At 44.8% G+C, this 5,752-nt stretch overlaps 1 long non-coding RNA gene across 1 annotated transcript in view; it reads right to left on the bottom strand.

Moving 5' to 3' along the window:
* Nucleotides 1-357: 357 nt before the first annotated feature.
* The window catches only part of LOC129391916 (uncharacterized), a 25,094-nt gene continuing 19,699 nt past the window's right edge, over nucleotides 358-5,752 (bottom strand). The window contains exon 3 of the long non-coding RNA XR_008616792.1: nucleotides 358-451. This is a non-coding gene — a long non-coding RNA (uncharacterized lncRNA). The remainder of the gene's footprint in view (nucleotides 452-5,752) is intronic.

Below are 5,752 nucleotides of genomic sequence, written 5' to 3' on the forward strand. Positions count from 1 at the left end.
GCCAGGCAGAAGAGGAATGAGTGAAGGAGAAAGGCCAACAGACACTGGTGCCAAATACCAGGGGGCTCAAGGGGGGAGAACGGCCAACAATGTTAAATGCCTCCAGTGCTACAAGGGTCGGAGAATGAAGACTCCCACAGAGGGTCTTAGAGAGGAGAGGCTGAGGAGGAGGTCCAAGGCGGAGACCCAATCAGGGGGTGCAGAGTTATCTTGCAGGCAGTTTGGGGGTGTTGGGAAGGTGTGTGAGAGAGGGCTCTAGCCTCAATGGGAAGTCATTCTCCTCAAGTTTTCCTCTCTCCTTCCACGGCGGCGAGAGCTAGTCCGTGACCCCACTCTTGACTGCTCACCTGAGGGTACACGTGTGATGCAACCAAAGCCCGGAGGCCGGCTCTCGGTCCAGCTCTGCTGTCATCTCCACAGCTGACTTGTGCTCGACGCTTGATCTCCTCACCTGCAACATGAAGGAGTGGGTGAGTAAAAGGTTGCCTGAAGCAGGCCTCCACTCGGCGTTGGTCCCTACCCACGGATTCACAGGACTGCAGTGAAACGATTTATGAATTGCCAAAGTGCAGGAATAAGTGGCCTAGATATTTTGTAGGGCTCTCACCTCTAAAATCCTAAAATCCTAGCTCTCTGAAGATAGTCCTAAGAAGGAAACTCTAAAGAAGGAAATATAATGGTACAGCTCAGCCAGGGTTGGATGGAACAGGCATCACTGTTCCGCCCCCTCCCCCTCCCCAAGCACAAGTGCTTTGATTTGGGGTCTTTGTCCCATGATGCTACGTTCCCGGCCTCTCTTTATCCCACAGTCTTCTGTGTGTTCTGCGGGTCACGGCCCCCAACACTGCTGTTTCTGTCCAGCGGCCAGGCTCAAGGCCGGGCTCATACACACAGCAGATGAATTCCCATCTTACCCGTGAGGAAACTAACTCATCCCCATCCTTAAACTCCTCGAGGATGGAGATATGTATCCCCGATATCTAACAAAAGTCCTGGTGGGTGCTCAGGGAATGTGTGAGATTTGTTATTTTCCTAACACTGCTTGGCTAATATGCGGTAGAAACTAAACTTGAACCCATAATCCTTTCACTCCAGCCCATTACTCTCTCTCCCCACGGTCACTACAGAACTGTGGGACATCCATCACCAATAGGGATTTGCAAGCAGGACAACCTTTCCAGGCCTCCTCAAATCACACTCAGGGAGCAGTGTAAGCTGAGCCAGGTCTTACCTCTGGCCATGATTTTCTTCTGTTCACACTGGCTGTTGATGAAGGGGTAAATCTGAACTGTCTATACATGGGATACAGTCTTTAAACTTCATCTTTGTTTTTCTCAATATCATGATTGCTCCTAGTTTAAGAAGTCCAATTGTACTAAATACACTTTTAACAAAAAACAGCCCCTTTTAGTCCCAGAAGCAACCACCATCACTCTTCTGCACATTTCTTTCTGGTATTGGCCTTCATATGTCTAAAGAACAAGCATAAGGCTTCCCTGGTGGCGCAGTGGTTAAGAATCCACCTGCCAATGTAAGGGACACGGGTTCGAGCCCTGGTCCGGGAAGATCCCACATGCTGCGGAGCAACTAAGCCCGCGCGCCACAACTACTGAGCCCGTGAGCCACAACTACTGAAGCCCGCGTGCCTAGAGCCCGTGCTCCGCAACAAGAGAAGCCACCGCAATGAGAAGCCCACGCACCGCAACGAAGAGTAGCCCCCACTCGCCGCAACTAGAGAAAGCCCGTGTGCAGCAACGAAGACCCAATGCAGCCAAAAATAAATAAATTAAACAAAAAAAAAAAAGAACAAGCATAGAGGCTATGTCTCGATTTGTGTGTTTCTCCGTCATCCCTTGACCAGCGTGATGAGTGAGGTCTTCTAAAGCATGACCTGTTCCCCTCTTCTGTTCAATGTAGTTATAACTCTTGCTTAAGTTAACACTTAATGTTTGCTTTATTATGATATTTATTCACTTGAAATAGCGTACCAAGATATGCTTCTTTTCTTGGACAAATTTTTGTTTACCCTGTAATTAGTAATTAGCTCTTTTTTTTTCTTTCTCTTTTGCTTAGTATTCTGGATATCTAACAATGACTTTTCTTACACCTTCTACCAGCCTTTTAACATTTCCAGACACCAAGCAATCAGGTCACCTCCCCCTTCTCTTTTTTCTCGCAGACCTCCCTCCTGGAACTTTCGGTTTTTCTCCTTTCCTTTGGACTGGTTGCTTCCATTTCCCATCATCCCGGAAGCTTCCTTTGCCACTGTCCTGATATGGACCCCCCGAACCGTATGTCACCCTCTTTCTTGGTTTATTCCAAGAAAGATAAGCCTGCATGTCTAAAATGTCTTTACTTCCCCTCGACACTTAATTGATCATTGAACTCAGTACAGAAGTATAGGCTGGAATCACTTTTCCTCAGGATTTTGATACGTTGCTCTATTTTCTTCTAGCTTCTGATGTTTTTATTGAGCCGTTTGAGGCCATTCTCATTGCTGATCCTTTGTAAAAGCCCACTTTTTTGGGTCTCTCGGGAAGCTTTTAGGATCTTTTCCTTACCTCTGAGGTTCTGAAATTTCACCGAGATGTGCTCTAGTGGAGTCTTCTGCCCATTGTGTTTGGCACCTAGCAGACCCTGCCAAACTGGAAATGTATGTCTTTTGGCTCTGGGGAGATTTTTTCATATTACTTATTTCTGTTCTTTCTTTCTGAAATTAGGCAGAATGACGAGGTGGAGAGTAATGGGAGATACTGTTTTGGACAGAGTGGCCAGAGGAAGTCTCTCTGATGAAGTGACATTTGAGCAGAAATTGGGATGAGTGTCTTCTCGTCTATCGGGGGAAAATTATTGTACTTTTCTTTTGTTCCTTGCATTGTCTCTTTTTCTTTTCAGTTTCTTTTGTCCACCTTTTTTGGTCTCTCTCTCCTGTCGGGAGGCTTTCCTCACATGTCTGGTGATCTTTGGCTGAGCGGTCACATTGAGAAGGAGACACTAAAAGCTGATGGGCAGCTGCCAGTGTGACTGGGCTTGTCAATGGTGGCAGTCACTGTTAGGTGACCAGGAGGCACATTGACTTTTTCATTGGGGAGCTCCTTCCTCTGGGATTGCTTAGTCTTTCCAGAGAAGAATCTTCCGGTCTCCTGCCTGGAGGTGGTGAAGGAGGGTGGAAGTGTCAGGGCAAGGCAAAGTCACCAATCAGTCATCCAGGCTTTCACTTAATTCCCCTCACTCCACCTTCAGTGATTCCGTGGAATTCCTGGCCTTTCTGGGATTCTGCAGGGCAAGCTTTTTGTATTCTCGTGAGCATCTCCCCCTGCAGGCTCTGCAATATCTGCTCCTTCCTTCCCTCTCCTGTCCACTGGTGTCCCCTTTGCCCTTGCCCTTCGTCCTTATCACTTCGATGGGATTTTAAAACGGCATGCATGTAAACATGCTTTCAACCTACTATGTTTAACCAGAACAGATGGATACTCTATGAAACAAATTCTAGCAAAGAGATCACACTAAGAATAATTTTTTAAAGAAAACCCTTGCAGGGGGTCCCTCCCACAGCGAGACCACTGTACTTGACAATCATGGACTTTTATGGGTGAAGTGACTTCAGACATTATCTATTCTCACCACCTCATTTTACAGATATAGAAAACGAAACCCAGGCAAAGTCTTGCCCAAAGTCACAGCAGAGAGATGTAAGGAGTCCCTGTATTTTCCACTTATAATCCAATGCCTTTCCCACTGCCATTCGGCCTTCCCAGAAAAGCCCCTCAGGCAGTGGAAAGATTTTCCTCCTGATGGGGTTTCCAAAGCAAATGCCTTTTTGCCTTCTGGGCCATTCTGACCCTGATCAGTCCCATCTGGAGAAGAACCGTGACAATGAACTAGACATTGTTTCTCAGCAAGACCAGGAAGCTTCCTGGCATTTAAACAGAGATCATTTCTTAAAGGACAGAGTCAAGATAACAAATCCACCTTAAAATAAACCTCAAGTCAGACCACCAATTAACACCTAAATGTATTTAAGTAGAAATAAGTTTAATTGTCTAATTAATTTTTCACCAATTTTCACATGTCACATTTTACACTGGCTTGGCAATGAAAGTAATTGGATCCCTTTATAACCATTTTCCACTTCCTGATTTGCTAAGTAGTTCAATGCTGTTGTCTACAGAAAATATGCATCACTCCAAACTGGTCACATTGCAACTTCATGAAGTTCATAACGTATTGGGGGAGGGATGGGGGGAGTAGCTGCAAAGATGAAAACGACAAGATACTGTATCCAGTGGAAAAGGTGCCCTTGGTAGGCAGCTTCTAACATGGTCCCCAATGATCCCTTCCTCGTGGCTTTCACACCCTTGTGAAGTCCCCTCCCCTAGAGTGTAGACTGACCTAGTGACTCACTTCTAAGGAGTAGAATATGCCAGAATTGATGGAATGTCACTTCTGAGATTAGGTTATAAAGAATTCCATCTTAGTTGCTTTTTCTCACTTTTCCTCTTCTTCTCCTTCTCCTCTCTCTCTCTCTCTCTCTCAGATCCCTCAATCTGGGTAAAGCTATGTCATGAGCAACCCTATAGAGAAGAATTGAGGCCTCCTGCCAGAAGCCACATGAGTGAGCTTGGAAATGGAACCTCCAGCCCCCGTCAAGCTTTCAGACCTTGAGGTCCCAGCCAACAGCTTGAGAGCAACCTCATGAGAGACCCTGAGCCAGACCACCAGCTAAGCCACTCCCAGGTTCCAGACTGTCAGCAATTGTGTGAGATAAATATTTACTATTTTAAGCTGCTAAGTTTGGGGATAATTTATTTTACAGTAATAGTGGGGGAGCTATGTATGAGTTCTGACTTTTCTACTTCCTTGCAGAAGCTTCTTGTGTTTGTCCCTTAACTTCTCTTAATTATGCCTGTTTCCTCAACAGTAAAAGGGGGATAAAGACCTTACCTACCGCACAGAGTTGCTGTGGAGTCCAAGGACAAGGAAACTAATTTTAAATGATCGTGAGGCATTAGGCATTTTTATCTAGGCTATCTCATTTAATTTCTTCCAAATGGAAAAAAACACATGTGAAATATAACCAGTAAATTAGAACACCATGCTAGTATTATTAGAGCCAATTCATTTTATGAGTTATTAAAACATTGTTTTTAGCAAACATCAATCTTGGATCAACCTTAAGTAAACCATATGCCTTTTAGAACTGATGGGTTTTAATTAGGTTCTTAATTAGCATGTGAGAAGTTTGTAAACCTGTTAGTTTTGCTATCAAAACCAGAAGAACAAGCTTTATATATTTCCCATGGGAGGTGCTCTTCAGGGCCAAGGCTAAAGCCCATGGGCCCCTCGAGTTAATATGGCCCAAGCATAGCGCTCTTCCACAACCCCCTTCTCACCGAGCCTCATTAATGACACCACCTTCCTCCTGCTCGCCAACCTGGAAACCAAGTCATCCACCCAGAATCCTCCCCTTCCACTCCTCACCCCATGTCTTGCCACCAGATCCTGCAATTCTAATTCAGAAACGTTCTTCCCTTCCACCCCCATGCCACTGTTTTAATTCAGATAAATCTCATCCACATTTAATCATTAATATTATTATAATATTATATACAATTATAATATACATTATTTTTTTAACATCTTTATTGGAGTATAACTGTTTTACAATGGTGTGTTAGTTTCTGCTTTACAACAAAGTGAATCAGTTATACATATACATATGTTCCCATATCTCTTCCCTCTTGCGTCTCCC

Source organism: Physeter macrocephalus, unplaced genomic scaffold, assembly GCF_002837175.3.
Source record: "Physeter macrocephalus isolate SW-GA unplaced genomic scaffold, ASM283717v5 random_829, whole genome shotgun sequence".
NCBI lineage: Eukaryota > Metazoa > Chordata > Mammalia > Artiodactyla > Physeteridae > Physeter > Physeter macrocephalus.